Below are 21166 nucleotides of genomic sequence, written 5' to 3'. Positions count from 1 at the left end.
AGAGGATTGTAGTATCAAGTTATATAAAGGTTGACCTTCTTTATTTTCTTAATCGATTATCTTTCTTTTCCTACAAATTAACAATTGGAACCCTAGAATTCATGCCCAAAATGAAATGAGACGGGCTCTTTTTTTAATGATTGCTAGAAAACTATCTACTCTTGCAGAGAGTATAGTGATGATCACAGTAAGGGCTTCCAAAGGTCAAAGATATCCCAAGTACTTGTGCCACCTGATGCTATGACTAGGGTGTAGCCTATTTTGAGGGAAATATGTCATCTTTCTAATTGCATTTCTATGGAGGGAACAAATGAGTTTATTGAATTCTAGCTATTCAAACTGATACCTACAACTCAGGGTAAAATAGTAAAATCACTTCATTTGAAGTAAGAAGTTTTTCTTGAATTTTCATGCATATCAGAAATTATGGTAAAATTTGACTCAGTGGGTCTGTTTAGAGCTCAGAAGCTTTTATTTAAAAAAAAAAAAAAAAGGCAAAAGACTTCAGAACTATGGTGAGAAAAATCCCTTAAGAAACTTCCTGTCTGTCCATGGATCTGGTAAGGGTTGGGAAGACTGTATTCATGCCTGCCATATCAATACATTCTGTGTGAAGGTCTCTCTCGAGGAAGAAAGAATCTGTCCTCCTCTCCCTTCTGTTGTTGGTAATTTACACTTTAAGCCAACTAGGAAGAAGATGTTTGGCAAACTCTGGTTATTCCCTCTGGGTAGGAATTTTAGGTACTTTTTGTTCACTGTTGCATCTAGCCTAGAGAACCGTACCTGGTAAGTGTCCCCAAAGTCAGGATAATATCTATTTGAGGAAGTTATTGGAAGGATTGGATGAAATCATACTGGAAAATACCGAGCAAACTTCAGGATTTTAGAAGTATTCTGCTCCAGACTTCCAAGTTACCTTGTTCCTCATTCAAATTCCGCTACGGTCCTGGCACTTCAGTGCCTAATTCCACAGCTTTCTCCATAGCCTTTATTCCAGGGAACTGAAAGCAGGTCATATAAACCTTTTTTTTTTTTTTTTTTGAAGGAACTTCCCATTTTACTAGGAAAAAGGGGAGCGAATAAGACTTGTTTATACCTGCAGGCACATTTTGGCTCCTTGTAGGAAAGTGCTTTCTCAGCTACTCAGGAGAAAAGTCTCCCAAAGTAGTGTGTTTCTGACCACTAGCAAGTACGCAGTCACAGGATAGGGCCGTGGTAGAGGCAGGGGGAGTACCCAATGGGAGATGTGGAGGTAGATTTTAATATCTGTTCTAAATTAAAGCAAACATTGCTGTTCACTGAATTTATGTGGGAAAACATGAGTCAGAATAAGGGTATATCTCGATTTGACTCGAACTAACTTCAGAATTGTTACAATAATTTTACATCTCATCTTGCTCCTACATTGAAATTACAGGTCATGCATTCACAGCACTACACATTACCTCTGATTTACTATACTTTTTTTTTGGGACTTTCCCCTGCTAAATCTTTAGAGTGGTGAGAATGTTGCTTTCAGAATTCTGAACCAGCGGGGGCGGGGGACAAAAAAACTACTAATGTGTTCCACGGTGTAGCTTCTCATCCCAACATCCATATTTATTTCTAATTAAGTCCGTAAGAGCAATTCAGAATTTTGCAATTTCAAATAATGCCTACTCAGGTGATTTTTTTATAACTATGGGAGAATAAAAAGATACTGTAACTTTTCATTTCTTGCACATAAACCTTCATTATAATTTCTTCTCAGGAAATTGTGGGAATTTGCTCAACACTAAAAATTAATTGCCTCATGTATTAAGGCAGTTAGACAAATCATTTCATCATATGAATAACAATGAGTATAGTTTCAAATTAACATGGAAAATGAAGGCTAAGATAGGGAAGGGAAGAAAGGAAGCTTATGATGATGTTCAGTTAGCGTTTATTACTCAGTTACTGTCAGTATCCATTACACAGATGGCAACACAAAGGTATTGAGAAACTATCTCAAGCAGTTAAATACTGATAAAATGCAGGGCTTAAAATTCATGTACGCTTCATTCCAAAGTACTTATCTCTTTCAGTTAGGCAATAGTTTGCTTTAAATGTTAGCTTGATATTGACACCATTAGAAATGGAGTTATAAAGCCATATACTAGCAGAAAGGATTTTCCTCTATTACCTGGGGCAGAATAATTTGCCACACATACCCTACCTTCTCTCTGATAAACAGGTCTGAGACATGAAAGATTATCCAGCTTCCTTTAAGCCAATGGTTTTTGAGTCATCTTTTACTAAAAAGGTCCAAATGGGCACAGGGCATTTAACACAAGAAGAAGAGTCAGAAGTTGATTTATAGGGAGCATAGTGACATGAATGCAGGGCCAGGCTCCCTTAATATGTTCATTGTTTGTATGTAGCACGTGACATTTTTTCTGTGCTTGAGTCACACTACAATTTATGAAATTACACCAAGTTGTGGTAAACTTTGAAGTCCAAATATTTGAAGATGCCCACGAAAACTAAGTTTATTATTATACCAGCAGTTAAGTACAAATGTTAATAATCTAGTCTTGGTTTATATATTCTTAGTTTATTCCTTCATTATTTACTAAAGGCTTAATATTATCAGATACTTCCTTGCTATTGGGGAGTTACTAATTTACAGCAGAAGACCTCCTCATGGAAAGGAATTCGTGAATAATAGACATGATGAGGAAATCGTATGGTAGGTGAGAAAGGATAAAATGCTGATAAAACACATCTAGTAGGGAAAGCAAAAGGTGGTATTGGTAGGGGTAAGGGTAGGGCTTAGTAGAGCAAAGACTTGAAGTTAATCATGACAATAGCAAGAGGATGCATATTCCAGGCAGAGGAAACGATTATTGCAATGATTCTAAAGGGAGAGAATAGCTCATATCTGCAAGTATTCAATCACAAATTTCTGGATGGTTAGCAAACAAAATTATTTTCTTAGGGGTAGTAATAGAGTTGCACCTAATAGTGACAGACTGCAAGGAGAATTAAGCAACATCCTTTTCCTGATTACTGAACTGAGATAACGTAAGGCAAAAGTACTCTAGGTTTTAACAAAGAATGAGGCAGGGGTTATTAACTTTCAAGTATACAACCAACTGCTGTGTTCTTGGAGGATATTTTATATGCTTAAGGAAACCTTTCTTCTCCTCTGTCCCCATCTCAGAAATAAGAAGCCTATGCCCCTTCCCCATCTTGATAGCTTGATTTTTCTCATTCTGAATGGTATTTAGTGTATTTTACGTAGGTGGGTAAAACCTTGTCATTGCGTCCAGCAAGTATTTTCAATAAATACTTGCCAGTCATTTATAATGTGATACTTGGTATGCTATGAGGATGACAGAGAAGTGTAAGATATAGTCTCTGCCCTTGATGATTGGATGTGGAAGGCACATACACAAATTAGTATATTTGTAAATGAGATCATTACTGTCTTCTCTGTTGCAGCAACATCTATAGCTTCCAAAAGGAGGTAATACTTGATCTAAACCTTGAAAGGAACGTACTGCTTGGAAATCAAGAGACATGACAGAATATTCAAGGGAAGAAAAAGTCATGCGGCAAGGGGGTGAGGTAGGACTCTGCGTCCTGTGTCTGATGGACATGTGATGAGCAACAAGGCATCAGTGTAGTTTTGGGGTAGAGGAAAAATTATAGTATTTAAATCGTAGCTACATATTATTGATACTTCCTCCTTTAAACTGTTTTATTCATAAAGAGGCCTTTACAGGGTATGTTCATATGTTTTATAAAATAAACCTATTTTTGATCTTGAAATCAAGATCAGATTCAGCTCATGGAGCCCAAAGTGAGCAATAAGATGCAAATATACAGTATCAGAAAGAGTTTAGAAGGTAAGTAAAAAATGTACTAATGATAAAAAGGGGCTTTCATGTCTTTATGTGTTTACATGTATTTAAGATGTAGAAACTACAGCTAGGACTTGTTGGGAACCCTGCCTTTATTTTTCACATTTCTGGATCTTGGTGTATGGCCTCAAACTTAGTTCTCTCCAAATATCAATTTCCTTTGCATTCCTTAACTAGTATTTGGTTTCTTAAAGTTGTTTCTAATTTCTTCCACACCTCCCACAAAATATGGCCCTGTGTTTTGTATATAATGGTTAGTCAATAAGTGTTTATTAAATCAATATTAAATTAAAATGTAGTAAGCAGAGGGGTAAAGAGTTGAATGATCAGACAGATGAGTCAAAGGAAGAATTTTACCAGGAGCAGACTATTTTCTTAAGGTAACATACAGTAATTCAGAAGCTCAAGTCAAGATGAGATACAAGCAAACAACCCTCCTCAGAAGTAAAGTTTCATGTTGGGCTCAGTTCCTAAGAGTTAGGATGTGGTTTCCAGATAAGTTCAAGCCCAGTGTAGAGTGCAAACTCTATCATTCGGTGAGTACTGGTCTTAGAATTCTTAAGAGTCACTATTAAAGTGATTGATCCATGTGATTCTGATTATTTCTGTGTGTATTCATGGTAGTGCCATATTTTTGTCACTCTAGGTAAGCATTTCAATCAGATAATATCTAACTTCTATTTAATAAGAATTTACATATTTTGTAATCCTACAAAGTAAGATCATATAGACATTAATAAGATGTATTGAAAGATTTTTTTATGGAATAGGCCGGGGGCAATATAAATGGCATGTAGGAAGAGTTAAAATTTTAGGAAAGAAAAAAAACTAGAAATAGGAGACGTTAACAGTGCTTGTTTGTGCTTCTGAACAAAATCATATGGATTTTAATGATTTTTCTCTCACTTCTATTATCAATTTTATTTTTGTGAAGAGGTTTTTAAGTCAGGTTATGTACACACTCTCAAAACAAGGACCATTGTGTACATTTAAGTCCACAAAATCTGTAAGATTTTCTCAGTTGCCTCTCCTCTCTTCCCAATAACCCAGAAGATTTTCTATTGCCATCTCTTGTCCCTTCTCTCTGCAGACTTACTTTCCATAACCACTAAAAACCTTTTCAAGAACCTCCGAGGTAAAACAGTGCACCAAAAATTATTAGAAAAGAAATCCCCAAGTATCACTATGAGAATAATTTCCTTTCTAGACTTTAGGAGGCAACAGCAACACACACACTGTAATGTATAATTATCCAATGCCAAATTACTGCAATTGTGCATTACATATGTAATAAGATTAAAATTCTCCTCTAAAGATAGCAATTACATGGTAGTGTCATATTTAACATAATGTGCTATATCAGTTAAATGGAGAACCTGTTCTTTCTGATGTTCTAGTTTGTCTTCATTTTTCCCCCTCTACCATATTTCCCAAAGTGTGCTGTGTAAGTCATTCATATTGAAATTATTTAAGGTGTTTATAGAAAGCTTATAAAATTGAATCCAAAAATGTAGCAGTGAGTAAGAATCTCTGGGCTGGGGATTCTTAGGTTCTTGGAAGTCAGACAAACATAGTTCTAGCTTGCTATCTGCCTAAATTCATCTTTTCCTGAAAAAAAATCTTCACTTAACCACACATCCAGTCATTGGGCCCCTGCAGACCCCTGCACTTGACTATGTTGAGTGTCTAGTAAGAGCCTAGAGCTGTACATTAAAATAGCATTGCTATAAGGAAACACAGACCCTGCATTAGTGTCCACATTCTATTTTTTCATTTCCAATACATTGTCTCTACTGCCTGCCACTGTTCCCTCCGATTTAAGTAGAACCGATGTTACTAATATTCTTCATCTACAGCAAACTAAAAGGAGCTGCAGTGGATATAGAACAATCCCAAGGTCACATCACTGGTTATATTGCAGAGGCCAACCTAAATCACTTACTTTATCCAAAGGTAAAAGGACAAGAATCTAAGGCGTTTATGAAGGAACATGAAAACTAGGTAAATGCTTAGCTTTTAGAATGCTCAAGTTTTTGGACTTCAACTCTAAGTATTAAATAGCATTTCATATTAATACTTTACAATTTAAAATCTACTGTGACTACTTTGTCTTTTACAACGCAAGGTTTTTGTGCGGTCCAAGTCAATGTGATTTGGAAACATGGCCCTAAAATTCTTTGACATGCCTCCCATTGCAAGGTGGGGTCTGTGTTCCCTTCCCTTGAAGATATAATCTACTCATCAATAGTACATGAAAAAAGTGACACTGTGCCAATTTCTAGAGTCAAGTCTTTCTTAGAAGTGAAAGCTGCCAGCTTTTTCTCTTTTGGGATACTCACTGATGGAACATAAACTTCAGGCAATGAAGAAGCCCAAACTGCCTCTTGGAAAGGCAGCAGAGGACAACTAACAACTGGCCAGCCAGGTGAGTGAGCCATTTTGGAACTGATGGTCAGCTATGTTCAAGCTATCCCAGCTAGTATGACATTCTGTGGAGATGAGCTGACCCTGATAAGCCTTGCTGAATTATAAAGATTGGTTGTTTTAGGCCATTATATTATGTAGGGATTTTTTTTTTTTTTTTTTTTACATTAAGGTAGATAGATTTTAAGGCGCTACGGTCATAAAAGCTTAAAACATGTGGCATTGGTCTGGGAATGAAGTGGCAAACATAAGACCATGAGTGAAAGCCTAAAGGGGCCTAGGGAGAGTGTTTAACGACTGAAGAATGTGAGGCGGCTGGTGGTGAGGTCTTCCAGTAAAATTGGAAGTCAGAAAAAAGCCCATGTAGGCAATGGCTAGATTTTTCACTATGGCACTGCACCTGGAGGTCATGTAGAAAAAAGGGTATGTACTTACTATCTTTGATCTAATGAACAGAATCCAGGTAGAGGCAGTTTTTTTTTTTTTGGTCACATGGCTTCTCTGCCTAAATAAAATGCAGAGAAATTAGCTAAATAAGCAACTTTTCCTCCAGGTTGGTTGGATTTGAAAACAAAGCTGTTTTTCATTTGTACCTTCTCCAGAGGAAAGTAATTTTTAAATTGAGGTGTCTCACTCCACAGATAAAATACAGACTGGGACAATATGATCCTCTGTTGTTAATATCTCAAGTATCTGAAGTACTTCATGGGAACTTTCAGAAAGCATGTATTACAGATTCTCTCTCTTAAGACTATTAAGAGCATTGACCACAGCAGTCTACCTAGGTTGCCGCGGTCAGTAGGGGCTCATCCTAAAGAGATTTTGGAGTGTAACTATTGTCTAATCAAGTGGATTATAAAGGGATTTGAAAGAAATTGACAGATTCTTTAAAAGAAATGTGTTGGCTTTGACTAAAAGACAGTAAAAGGTGAAAAGCGGCTACTAGAGTCTGAAACATTTATAGGCAGGAAGGAGATGGGGAAGAAATCTTAGCTACAAACAAAAACAATTTAAGCAAAGGAATGATTCAGAGGGGCCCAGAGTCTAGAAAAATCAGTCCTTAAGACAAGTACTAGATAAGTAAACCTGTGATCTATGTCCAAGTGAATTGAAGAATTGCTGTTAACTAGTATTTGCTATGTAACTTACATCTGAATAATGGTATCTGTAGGGATTATCCTATGTTAAACCATTATGTGGTAGATATATGCAACCTATCCTTTATCTTTCAGGTTTGCCAACAGAGAACTACTCTAGGAATTTGACTCACAAAAGTATACCTGTTTTTAAGCCTGAAGCGGACACCGTTTAATAAGAAATAATTTCTGATCAAAGGTAGTTTGTGGTACTTTTAAAACATGGCATCAACTTAAGAGTGTCTTCCTCTGCATCTGGGCTTTGTTTATGGTTAAGCAATAAAGTTTTGTATTAGAGGTGTGCAGGCATTAAAAAAAAAAAGACTGGTAGATTACACTCTCCATCACTCTAGGGATGGTTACTCTTGGAATCGACACACAGTGGATTCCACACATCAAACTACCCTGAAAACACCTACATTGAGATAAACCAAAATAAACATCACTTTGAGGGAGCCAGGTGGATCTTCCAGCCAAGCCACAATCTCTGCTGACACTGCAGATCAGAAATGAGCTTTCCTCATTTTGCCTTGTGCAACTTAGATTTGTGAGGAAATTTGCTTGCTAATGTTTAAAGCTACTAAGTTTGGGGATGACTTAGAATGTTAACACTTCCCCTTCTGAATTTAAAACTTCTTACCAATATGGCCAATAATCAATATTACCTACTACAACTAAAATAGACATCTTTTTTTTTTAAGTAATGTGAACAGAATTACCTGAGGGAACATAATACTATAAAAGTACTGCATATATTTAATAAACGTGGGTTAGTATTAATTTCAAAAATGGTAAAGACAACTCACATTACTAAGGTTTAAGAGGAGAAAGGAATGGAGAAAAGGCAACTTTCTAAAGTCATACATTGCAAATTTGTAATTTACCCATGCTTATTTTCCTAAGTAAAAAATCAATGCTTTAAGACAATTGTGAATATTTATGCAACCAATATGGGAGCACCCAAATATATAAAGCAGCTAATAAAGTAATCAGTAGTAAAGCAATAGTAGGGAACTTTCATCTCACACCCCGCTTTAATGGACAGATTATACAAACAGAAAATCAACAAGGAAACAGGGACTTTGAATGATACATTGGACCTGATGGATCTGACATATATTCAGAACTTTGCATCCTCACAGCAAAATACATTCTTTCAAAGTGCACCTGCAACATTCTACAGAAGACATCACCTAGTAGGCAGCAAGCCTCCAAGTCCTACCACTTTTCAAATCACAACACTATTAAACTAGAAATTAACCACAAAATCTGGAAATGCACAAATACATGGAAGTTAAATAACATGCTACTAAACAATGAATGAATCAACCAAGAAATCAAAGAGAAAATCAAAAATAAGTGAAAACGGATAATGATTCAAAACTTTCAGGATGCAGCAACAGGTATTTTAGGAGGGAAGTTTACAGCAGAAATAAAATAGAATCCAAACAATACAAGAGCTTAATGAAACCAGGAGCTGATTCTTTAAAAGTTGATAAATTTTACTGATCTTTTCAGCCAGACTCATTAAAAAGAGGACTCCAACACAATCAGATATGAGAGAGAAGCACCAACCAACACCCCAGAAGTACAAAGGATTATAAGAAAATATTATGAAAAGTTTATACCCACAAACCAGACAACCTAAAAGAAACCTACACATTCCTAGAAACATACAAACTCCCCAAACTGAAGCAGGAGCTAACAGAAAATTGAATCATTAATCAAAAACTCCAAACAAAGTCCAGGACCAGATGGCTTCCCAGGTGATTACTACTAAACATTTAAGGAAGAGTTAATACCTATTCTCAAATTATTCCACAAAATATAAAAGGAAGGAAAATTTCCAAATTCATTCTATGAGGCCAGCATTACCCTGATACCAAAATCAGATAAAGACACTAAGAAAAACCCTACAGGCCAATATCTCTGATGAATATAGTATTTTGTTGAAGATTTTTGCATCTATTAAAGTGAACCCAGCAAAACATTAAAAAAACGAAAAAACAAAAAAATCCTTCACGATGGTCAAGTAGGATTTATTCCCAGGATGCAAGAGTGGCTCAATATCTGCAAATCAATGTGATACATCACATCAGTAGGAGGATAAAACCCATATGATCACTTCTATAGATGCAGAAAAAGCATTGGACAAAGTAAAACATCCATGCATGATAACAACCCTCAGCCAAGTAGGTTTGGAGGGAATAATAAAAGACCTATATGTAAAATCCACAGCTAACATCATCCTTAATGGGGAAAAACAGAGGTTTTTTTTTCCCCCTGGGGCCAAGCACAGGATAAAGATGTTCATGCTGACCACTTTCATTCAACAGAGTACTTGAAGTCCTAGCCACAGCAATCAGACAACAAAAAGGGCATCTTGGTCAGTAAGGGACAAGTAAGACTTATTATTTCCGTATGACAGAACACTATACATAGTGAATCCTAAAAGCGGCAACAAAAAGTACTGAATAAATGAATTCAGTTAAGGTCCCAGGATGCAAAAGTCTTTGTACAGAAGCCCATAGCCTTTCTATATACTAACCATTAAGAAAAAGACCTTAAACACTATGAAGAAATAGACCTTAAAACACTCCCATTTACAATCACACAAAAAATAAAATACCCAGAAACCTAATCAAGGAAGTGAAAGACCTGAACTGTGAAAAGTAGAAAACATTGAAGATGACACAAACAAATGGAGGGATATCCATGTTCATGGATTGCAACAATATTGTTAAAATATCCATAGTATCCAAAGCAATCTACAGATTTAATCCACAGCATTTTTCACAGAACCAGAACAAATAATCCGAAAGTTTGTAGGGATCCACACAAGACCCCAAATAGCCAAAGCAATCTTGCGGGGGGAAAAAATGGAAGTGTCTCAGTCCCACATTTCAACATGTACTACAAAGCTGTAGTAATCAAAACACCAAGGTACTGGCACAGAAACAGACACAGAGATCAATGGAACAGAATAGAGAGCCCAGAAAAAAACCCCTACGAATCCATGGTCAATTCATCTTCCACAAAAAAGAGGAGAACATGCTAATGGGAAATGACCGTCTCTTCAACAAATGATATTGAAAAACCTGGACAGCAACATGCAAAAGAATGAAACTGGACCGCTTTCTTACACCATATACAGAAAGAAACTCTAAAGACCTAAATCTGAGATCTGAAATCAAAAAATCCCAGAAAAGACCGCACAGGCTCTGACATTCACTACGGCAACACTGTCACACAAAGGAAGGGAAACAAAAGCAAAAAATACATCAAAATTAAAAGCTTCTGCACAGCAAAGGCAACAATCAACAAAACTAAAAGGCAATCTATGGAAGGGGAGAAGTTAGTTGCAAATGATATTCAATAAAATAACGTAAGTATGTATATAAATATATGCAAAACATTGAACTTAAATAATTTAACCCCAAAACCCCACAAATGATCCAATTTAAAAATGGGCAGAAGATAGGAACAGATGTTTTCCCCAAAGAAAACATACAGATGGTCCACAGTCATATGAAGAGGTACTCACCATCACTCATCATCAGGAAAATGCAAATCAAAACCACCATGAAACCACCTCACACCTGTCAGAATGGCTAAAATTAACAACACAAGAAGCAGTAAGTGTTGGAGAAGAAGGAACCCCTTGCACTGTTGGTGGGAATGCAAACTGGTGCAGCCACTGTGGAAAAGTGTATGGAGGTTCCTCAAAAAAAAAAAAAAAAACAACTACCCTACAATCCAGTAATTGCACTATTGGGGTATTTGTACAAAAAACACAAAAACACTATTTCAAAGGGACCTATGCACCCCTATGTTTATGGCAGCCTTCTTTACAATAGCCAAATTATGGAAGCAACCCAAGTGCCCACAGCTGATTTAGTTATAACAACTTGAAGGTTTAAGGAATGATCAAAATGCATTTCCAGCAAGATTTCTAATTTTAAAAAGGCTTCGATCTTGAACAGTTCTGTCATATATGTGTCTTTGGCCACTGAAAAGGGGAACAGATCTGTATGAGCCTCTCGGTTGTAAATGCTCCCTAAAATAACGACTTTATTGGGAGAGAAATTAGACACTCTGAATATTAGGCTCATTCGGAAAGCTTTCGAAAATACAGATTCATGGCTCTCTTACTGTAATACAGAATATTAGGGTGAGACCCAGGCACTTGGAAGCTTTAAAAACTTCCTCGTGGTAATGTACTGTGTGAGTCAATTTACGTGACCTTCTTGAACTGACCAAACTATAGAACTGGAGAGCAGATTCCTGATTGCCAGGAATTAAGGCTTGGGAGCGTGGCTTGGGAGGGAAGTGGTTTGGTTATAAAAGTACAAGAAATCCTTTCAGGCGTGATGAAACTTCTATATCTTGACTGTGGGGGTGTATACATGAACGGACACATATGTTAAAACTGCATAGGATTACAGACACACATGCACAAAGTACAGGTAAAACTGGGGATATCTGAGTACGTTCGGTAGACTATCAATGTGAATTTCCTGGTGGTGATATCCTACTACAGTTCTAGATGTTACCATTAGAATACATTGTACAAAGCGTACACAGGAACTCTTCATATTTTTAATTACAATTGCATGCAAATATATTATCTAAGATAAAAATTTAATTCAACAATCCAACTTCCTGATGATCATCATCTAAGATTGAAAACAATTAGGATTCTCAAAACTATGAACAGAAGTTTTCACATAGGGGAGGAACTGGTGTATGTCAGTGGTTTTTAGTTTATGGTCTACCCTGCGGTATGAGCATCACTTGGAGTCTTGCGAAAAATGCCAATTCTAAGCCTCCAATTCACACCCAACTAATCAGAGACTGAGGGTGGGGCCCAGCAATCTGGGGTTCCGTAAACTCTCCAGGTGGGTGTAATGCAAGCTGAACTTCAAGAAACAAGTTAGGATTTTGTGATAATTGTTAAACATATGCTGGGTAGAGCTTTCCTACTCCAAGTTAGTCCACTGACCACCAACATCAATGTCACCTGGAAGCTTAGAAGAAATGCAGAATCTGTACCACAGACTTAGAGAATCCACATCTGCATTTTGACAAGATCTTCCTGTAACTCAAAGACACATTAAAGCTTGAGAAGCAGTGCCTGAGAGTACTTGCTGAACAACTGTGATGTGTATTCCATCAAAAATGCAGCTCTGTTTCTAGGACAGGGAGAACATTGGGGCACCATCTTCCTGCTGGGGCAGGAATGTTAAACAACTTGTCCCCAATTACACATCTCCTAAGTAGCCCACCTAGGATTTGAGCTTGCCCAGGACATAAAAGGACAACAGGAAAGATCTCTTTGGGTCTGGATCCCTCCAGAACCTGTGTTCCTAGGCAGTGTGCTAAATTGGCCAGCCTTTCTCCATGTGTTAGGCCTGTGGGCCAATTCTGATTTCCGACCACTTACACTCAAGCCAGGGTCAGAACAGATATCATTATTCACTCAGGCAGCTCTGATTATATTACTATCTGAACCCTAAGCTCACAATCAGAACCTCAGATATACCACCCAGGATTCTCTGGCTTCAGGGCTGTAGAGTGTCTGCATGTTTTCCTCCTCCTCCCTAAGGCCTCCCATCGATCTTTCCCTGCGCATCACAGGACACAGACTCCAAGTCGACAGAGTGCATGTTAGCTGTAAAATAATAGTGTTGGGAGCTCGAGTTGAAAGGGAGATGTCTGATTGTCTCTGACTGGATTTCCTGCATATTTATCTTCCAAACTTCAATTCTGTGGAAGAGTGCAGGCAGAACCAAGTGTTATCTGAATGCACAACTGACAGTGTAAAAAATCATTTACCATTTTTATGTGTAGGGTTTAACTTCAAGAAAATAGCAAAATTCACATTGAGTAAATGGTTTGGGGATTTCCAGGAGAGGGGGAGTTGATTTTAATCCTTTTGCTGACTAAGTAGGGAGGCATGGCTGGAAAATGCTTCAAAGCTGTTAGAGAATAGATTAGGATTCTGTGTGTTCTTAAGAATCCTCAGAAGTGAAATAAAAGTAAGTTTTTATCTGTAACAACAAAACAAATAGCTCGTAGAACAAGGTAGACCTTAATAAATAGGTAATTCGAGCAACTACTGTTATTGAGCATCACGTTCTAGTTCCTGATAGCCTTGGGAGATTCACAGGTGAATACGTAATAATCAAATGAATTTAGTGTATCTAATTTAATTGTTAGTTTCAATGGGCCAGGCATGGGGCTAGGGGCTAATTAGGTGTCTTTTCTACTGTAGATCACACAATAGACCTATGAAATTGGTACTCATGTTCACATTTCACAAAGAAGAAAACTGAAGCTCAGGAACATGGGGTGACTTTTCCGTAGTCACACAGCAAGTAGGTGACTGACGGAATTCAGACAAAAGCCTATCCGCCTGAAACTCCTTTCTTTGATGAGACAAATGAGAAAAGGCAGTGAAAGGAGGTGGAATCCTTTGAGAAAGCAAAGAGATTGAGACTCAGGTCAGACTGTGACCCAACTTTAGTACTTCTCTTTCTCCCACAGATGGCTCCAAATGTGCTTCTTTTTGGAAACGTAAGACTAATTACTACCATCTACATGAATCGCTAACCGTTCCCATCCAGTTACTGATGCAGAATAACTATTATACGTGTCCATAAACGAGGCAGAATGATGTTACCGTACGTTTCTTTTTGTCTCAACACTGAAGTATACCAGAGATTCTCTGTTCCTCATGGTCTGTTGGTGCATGAACTATTGGCCGGGGGTGGGGGGAGTATAGGAAACTGACCCATTTTTGGTGAGGGTAATAGGTGGCATGATATAGACAGATGTGGATTAAATTCATCCTCAGTTCTCCCAGGCTCCTTTTAATGTGTAGAAACAATTCCCTTCCCTCTTTCACCTTCGTATATAAATATACAGATGTAAAGATGAATGTATACATGAACGTGATATAAGTTTAATTTCCAGGTGATTTAGATAATAGTTGTAATATTTTCAAACAACGCAGCAACGACCAACATGGAGTAATCTGGGCAAGGCTCTTGCTGCTGTCTTGGGAAAATTATTTTCTATGTCATTTTATTTTGTTTTCTACACTTGAAAAATGGGTCTCATATTACTTGCCCTTTACATACCTCAGAGAAAAAGCTGAAAGGATTAATGAAGTATTTGTTAAGATTTGTAAGCTGGAAAACTTAAGAGATCATCACCATTATTCTTTTAGATTCTTCAAATAAAATTTGCAGTAGAACCATAACCCTTGAACCTTTGTGAATAAGGCAGATGTGATAATGTAGCAATAATGTAATTTCTAAAGAAGCCTTTGTTGTTTAAGTGCTTCAATCAAATCTGTAAATCTCAAAAATATCAGAGAAACGGATTCTCAGGGAAAAAAAAAAAAAAGCAACAAAGCTGAGAATTGGGAAACCAAGAAAGGTATGCTCTTCCAATGCTGCAGGCTGACACACCATTTGGCATCTCACCCTCAGATGAAATTACACTCATTAGATCTAGGATTCTAGCGACTTACTAGATGGTTCTCCTCAAATTCACTGAATTAGTTGAGATACTCATGCAGCCTTTCCCCCACATCTGTTGCTTGGCTACGTATGGGTAAAATGCCAGTTGCTTTTATTTTTCACTTTTCCTTCCAGATGTTTTGGCATCACATAGTTACAGGCGTATAATTATTTAAAAATGCAAGATTAATCCAAGAGAGTTTTACTGTTTTCTGCCTTCTAGGCTTTAACTGTAATAATAAAGGAAGTAACGTTATTGTTTTAAAATGTGAACTGGGATCTGAAATTCACATCTCTCTTGACCCAGTATTTCAACAACGGACCTGTGTAAATTTAAAAAAAATTTGTTGTATTTCCTGGAGAAACTGCAGGCTGATTCCACACAATAAGAGAAAGGGGAGACTCCATATCCAGAATAAATCCTCTACGCCTGCTCAAAGAGTTCTCTAAAGCAGTAACACCAGAGATTTAGGAGAAGTTTCAATCTGGCCTGAAACAATTTTGCCTTTTGAGAAGGCATCCTTATTTGATGAGAACCTAGAAAGGTACGTTATAATGTTAACCTATTTCCATCAGGACTGTCTTGATTTTCATTCTCCTCTTAACAATGACTAGCATTTATTGAGTTCTTACTATATACTCCATACCAAGAATTCTACTAAATGTATTACTTCTTTCAATATCCAATCTACTTTTTGCAGGTGCTAAGTTTATCAACATGATATCCAACAGATAGATAGTAACAGTCTTTATTGTTACTACATCTCATACCAGTTGAGAAAATAAATGCCTTCCTAAAGTGATAGTTCTCAAACAATTTGGTCTCAGGGCCTCTTTGTGTACTAAAACATTACTGAAGAAACCAAAAAAGCTTTCACTTGAAAACATGTCTGTTATTGGGTTCTCTCTAGTTACAGCTATTTGTTTCTTTAAGACCCATCGATACACAAACACGTTTCATTAGCCACTGAACAGTGGTATCAATATAGGTCACACAGCCACTAGAAAACTCCACTCTCCACTCAGGCAAATAGTGTCTTACTATCATAAACACATTTTGACCTTGTGGATCCCTTAAGAAGGTCCCAAAGACTAAGTCTCTCTGGACTTAACTTTGACTATGCTGTCTTAAAGGTTAAAAGATTCTTGCTGCCCTAACCTTTCCCCGCGTATTTCAACCATTCTATTATTTAAGACTAGGCACTATGCTAGGTGCACTGTACAAGAATATAGAAACACATTTTTATCCACATACAAATGGTGAAATTGAGGCTCAGAAAAGAGGAGTACTTTGCCAAACAGCACATGACTTAGAAGTTTTGTAATTAGTTTACTTTCTCATATCTTTCTGTCCCCAAACCTGTACTCTTCATTATCATGCTCTACTGCAGCCACCAAAGATACATCAGCCAGAGATGAAAGAGAACTTAATGACGGTCTGATTTCACTCACATACTACAGAGAACTCTGAAATTCAGAGTTACAGTCACACTGGGCCCAATAATTGAACCTGTATTCCCCAAATGGTTTTATCATGCCTCTTAAAAGTAGTTGTTCCTACTGCAGGTAATTCTAGTATGTGTACATTAAAAAGACAGCCCAAGTAAAGATGACGGGGAGCCAGAGTTCATGCTAAAACTACACTGAATAAAATAAATGTACTACCATAGGACTTTTATTTATTTTTATGCTTTTTATTCCACATATACTGTAAGCAGTTCAATTCCCCTTTTTGTTCCTCTATGTATTACAACTAGTACAAGGCCTGCCATCATTGACGTGTTCGAAAATTTGTGCAAAGATTAGTATTTTTCAAAGGATGTCTGCCCATAGGCCACACTTTAGTAGCATGAGAGTTCAGCCTTTGACATAAAACCTGGTGGATGACCTTATATACATTCCTGACTTCCCTAGATCTCCCTTCATCCGTATCTGAAACAATGCTCAGGAGACATCCATCTCAACGTTATGAAGAGTAAATGAAACAAGGCTTTGCACACAATGAGTAGCATTCTCCTTGGGATTCTGTAGTATCTCAAACGCTAGTTTATCTCCTTGTCACAGTCACATATCATTCAATCTTGCAGATCTAGACATGGAATCAACAGAGATCCTAAGAGAGTTGGTACACTGACCAATGCTTTCTTTGCATCCATGCAACTATCCTAAATCTTAATTCTTATGATGTCCATAAAAATATACCTTGGGCATTCATTTGTATTTTCCTGTTGGCCCTCTATGCATTTCTACAGTACAAGAGAAAGATGAGGTGGAAATAAGATGTGCCTACAATGGAGGCCACCATAACCACGACTTAAACAGGCCCAAGATCAACAATCCCTCCTTTGTATCCCCACAGTCCCAAAACATCCTGGGTGGATTCATGCCAACTCCTTTGCCTGTAATATTCTTGGTTTTCTTCTTCACTTGTCCCAAAGTAGCATTGAGCTTGATTGGGAAGGGCACTGGGGAAAGTATATAGAACTCATTTCTTCCTCATATGTGTTGTTTGGATACTTTGTTTCCTTCCATTAGATGACTTGACTGTAATCCAGGAGTTGTCTCCCAACTAGAGGAGCCCCAACTCTTGGATGGGAACTAGGGCTTCAACAACCTGTGACCACAGAGCCTAGCAGTGTTATGCTGAAATGTGTTTGACTCACTAATGTTTTATGTGTTCAGTCAACAACTATTTGGTACACTTAGTCATTATTTTTTTAGACTTCAAACCTCTTTAAGATGGACACTATGAGGGACCAAAAAAAAAAAAAAAAAAAAAAACCCCAAAACAAAACAAAAAACCCCGTCAAAAGAAAAAGACAAATATCTAATTCAGCACGTCCCATTTTCACGAAGGTCTCCTATTTATATGCCAGAAGTCATCTCTGGAGTATCTAACTGCCTTTTAAAACCCACGTCTAACCAATACTTCTGATAAATATCCAGATATGTTCAGATTTATTTTAGGTATCCGTTTCCCTGAGAAGTCACCCAACACGTCAGTTTCTGTCTTAGATGCTTTTTATATCTTTTCTTAAATAAACAAGTGTGGGTTTCTATGGTATTCTTTGGAGTTCAGTTTTTGTTTCTTTGTAACTGCTACATAATTATATTGGAAATGTGAAAAACAGTTCAGCAGGAAATCAAATGCTGGCTCAGTATGGGTATTTTTATTTCCAGAGATACTCAAATATGAACCGGCAAAGAGATTTGGATACTGTGCCTAACATGCAATCTAATGACAAGCCTTATTTAAAAGCCAGCAAAAAAAAAAAAAAAAAAAAAAAAAAAAAAGCGCAAAAAAGCTCAGAACATTTTTTCCCCAAAACACATTTTTTTTTTTTTACAGTGCATTAGAGCTGTTCCTTTTGTTTTTGCTAAACAAGTAAATAAAGCTGAGAGAAAAGGTTCTAAAAAAATCAGTGTCTCTTAAACAACATGCTCAAAACAGTGCAACTCAAAGAACAAATGAGGCTTCTATCATTATTACCATTGTTAAAAACAGACACAGAGAATATATTTATACTGTATAACTATGAATCATTCTCCATTATAATAAAATTATATAATAAAATAATAAATTTATGTTGATATAATTTATTAAAGAATATTTTTTTTTCCTGTATCAGCTAAGTGAGTTTTAGCTCCCTCCTCAGTATTAGCTTCCTTTTAATAAGTAAATACATTTGATTGGTCAAGGAAATTGTTTATGTTCAAGTAGATAGTTATTAATGGAACCTATATTGGAATCATGTTTGTTTGACTGCAAAGTCAACGCTTTTTCATTCCCTGCTCGTCATCCCTGGTTTTACTTCACATCTTCCTTCTTGAACCTATTATTAAGCATTAACTGTCAAATTACAACAGCGGGTGTGTGGAGCAGACTTCATTATTCCAAGCTTATCTCAGTGGGTCTGCAGGAGCAAACTACACTATTAGCCTCTCATTTAGATTTTATTTTCTTTTACAGTTAGGAACTGGAGGTTCCTAAAAATAAAAATTCCTTTACAATGGCTCATTCACAGATGTAAATTTTATATTCATCACCCCCAACTGGATCTCCCCACACTCACCCCATTCTGTTAATTTAGAGGGGATGAAAGCCTAATAATGATATCTTATGGTGTTTGAACCTCTTTTATAAAAAGCTGGTTAAAGAAAGGCTGTGCATTCTTCAACTTTGGAAGGGATGGGTCATCTTTTTTTTTTTTTTTTCCCTGACTTGTTAATGTGTATCATGGTAGGTCTCAATAGCATTTAGGTTATTGGGAGAGGATAGAGGCCAAATGTTCAGAAATTGGGGGTAAAGAGAGAGACAAACCTAGGATCAAATCCAAACTCAGCCACCTAAATCCAGGGAGCTTGAACTTTGACTGCTTTCTTTATTAGAGTAGAGAATTGATGGTTCCAACCTAAGGAGTTTTTGTGCAAATTAAATGTGATAAAGGGCAGAGAAAGAGCTAGAACACTGTCTAGCATACAGTAAGCACAACACTTTTAATTATATCCTTACTTTCATACTCATCACCAAGGCTTACAACCACCAACAGTTTGCTTGCCCTCTCTGCTCATTAGTTTTCATCAGATGCCAACTTCTGTTCTTTCAAACCCCATCTCTAATGCAGCTTTAGTTTTACTCTGAATTGGGACTGCAGGGATTATAGCAGTGGTTGTCAAAGTGTAGTCCCTGGCTCTGCAGCATCCTTCACATCGCAAATTGTTAAAAATACAAATTCTTGGCCCAGAAATTTGTTTTAACAAACCTTTAGGTGATTCTGATCCACCATAACGTTTCAAAAACACCATCAGAGTGAACTCCCAAGGAAGATGGTATGGTAGTAGGATCCTCAGCTCACTTCTTCCCCCAGATAAAACAAGGTAACCCTCACATCACTGTAAATAACTCAGAAAATGAGCCAAAGACTGGAAGTACAGACTCTCCACAGCTAACTATAGAGAAAAGACCACATGAAAGAGGGTAGGAAAGACAGAGACACAGTTGGGAGCTAGACAGAGGGATTGTCGATGGAAGGGAGGGATGCCACTGGCACAGATGGGAAAAACACAGACCCTCACACCAAGCAGCCTAGGCACAGGGAACCTGCATGGGGAAGATGAATGCCCCATAACTTCTGGCTTTGAAAACCAGAGAGGCCAAATTTTAAGATTTCTTAAAATCAGCAGGGCTTAACACCTGGAACTTTACAAATCAGTTAGGCGTGGCTCCAAGAAAGCCCAGAGCAATTGGAAACTGAATACCTGCCCTTAATGAGATAGCCTGACAAGCAGCCCCATGGGGGGACAGCATAGAAGCAGCAGTTTGAAAAACACATGAGGTATATGAGAAGGACATCTGTTTACTGATATCAAAGTGTGCAGGAGGGGCGGGGATCATTGGGAGACTTCTCCGGGAACAAAGGAGCTGTCGGGCATCATTTCCCTCCCTCACCCCCAGCCTAGGCACAGGAACACCTGTGAGAACCAGCCAGCACCAACAGTCACTTCCTAACTTGTTAACAACCTGCCCTGCCTGTCATGTTCTCCTGCACACCTGTCTCCTTCAATACACCCTTGGCCTGAGCCCAACCAAAGCAGTGCCACAAGCCCGGCCGTGTGCAAGCAGCCCTGACAGGTGCCAGCACCCCTCCAAGGTGACTCATGCCCCAAGGAGAAGGGAAGATAACCACAGACAGCACTCTGACTGCTAAACTGGCAGTGGGCTGGAGGCAGACATTAGGTCGGACTGCAGGCCCTACCCACCAATCAAGAGCTTCACAGGGGATAACACAGGGAAAGGGCCCTGCAGTTTGGTGCTACAACATCTCTGGTAAACATCTGGTCTGACTCAACTCAAGCCAGAGGTGGCCCCAGACTGGCCCACTAACACCACAGGGACAACATCATACCCTTAACAGGCAGAAAGAACCACTGCAGACAACTAGACTGAAAGCAAAAGCAGTGCACCTACAACAATAGGGTGCACAAGACACACATAGGAGACACCCCTCAAGTGCCAGGTTCTGATGAACAAGGGACATTGCACAACAGGACACTGCAGAACCTCTTCTTGATAAGGTCATTACTTTCAAAAGGAGACATAGGTGACTTTCCTAAGATACACACACACACACACACTTAGAAAAAGTGAGGACAGAGGGAGTATGTCCCAAATGAATGATCAGCACAAAGTCAT

At 37.9% G+C, this 21166-nt stretch overlaps 1 protein-coding gene and 1 long non-coding RNA gene across 4 annotated transcripts in view; one reads left to right on the top strand and one right to left on the bottom strand.

The window, feature by feature from the left end:
• The window catches only part of LOC115939711 (uncharacterized), a 172960-nt gene extending 165258 nt beyond the window's left edge, over positions 1-7702 (top strand). For both annotated transcript variants that reach the window (XR_014140837.1, XR_014140838.1), the window contains 2 exons: positions 3466-6312; positions 7544-7702. This is a non-coding gene — a long non-coding RNA (uncharacterized LOC115939711). The remainder of the gene's footprint in view (positions 1-3465; positions 6313-7543) is intronic.
• Positions 1-21166, bottom strand: part of CDH8 (cadherin 8) — a 349453-nt gene that overhangs the window by 93363 nt on the left and 234924 nt on the right. The window lies entirely within an intron of this gene.

The sequence above is a fragment of the Leptonychotes weddellii genome, chromosome 16 (genome assembly GCF_054177405.1).
Source record: "Leptonychotes weddellii isolate Sample4059 chromosome 16, ASM5417740v2, whole genome shotgun sequence".
NCBI classification, from domain to species: Eukaryota; Metazoa; Chordata; class Mammalia; order Carnivora; family Phocidae; genus Leptonychotes; species Leptonychotes weddellii.
The sequence above is the reverse complement of the archived record's forward strand: the minus strand, read 5'-3'. Positions and strand labels throughout refer to the sequence as shown.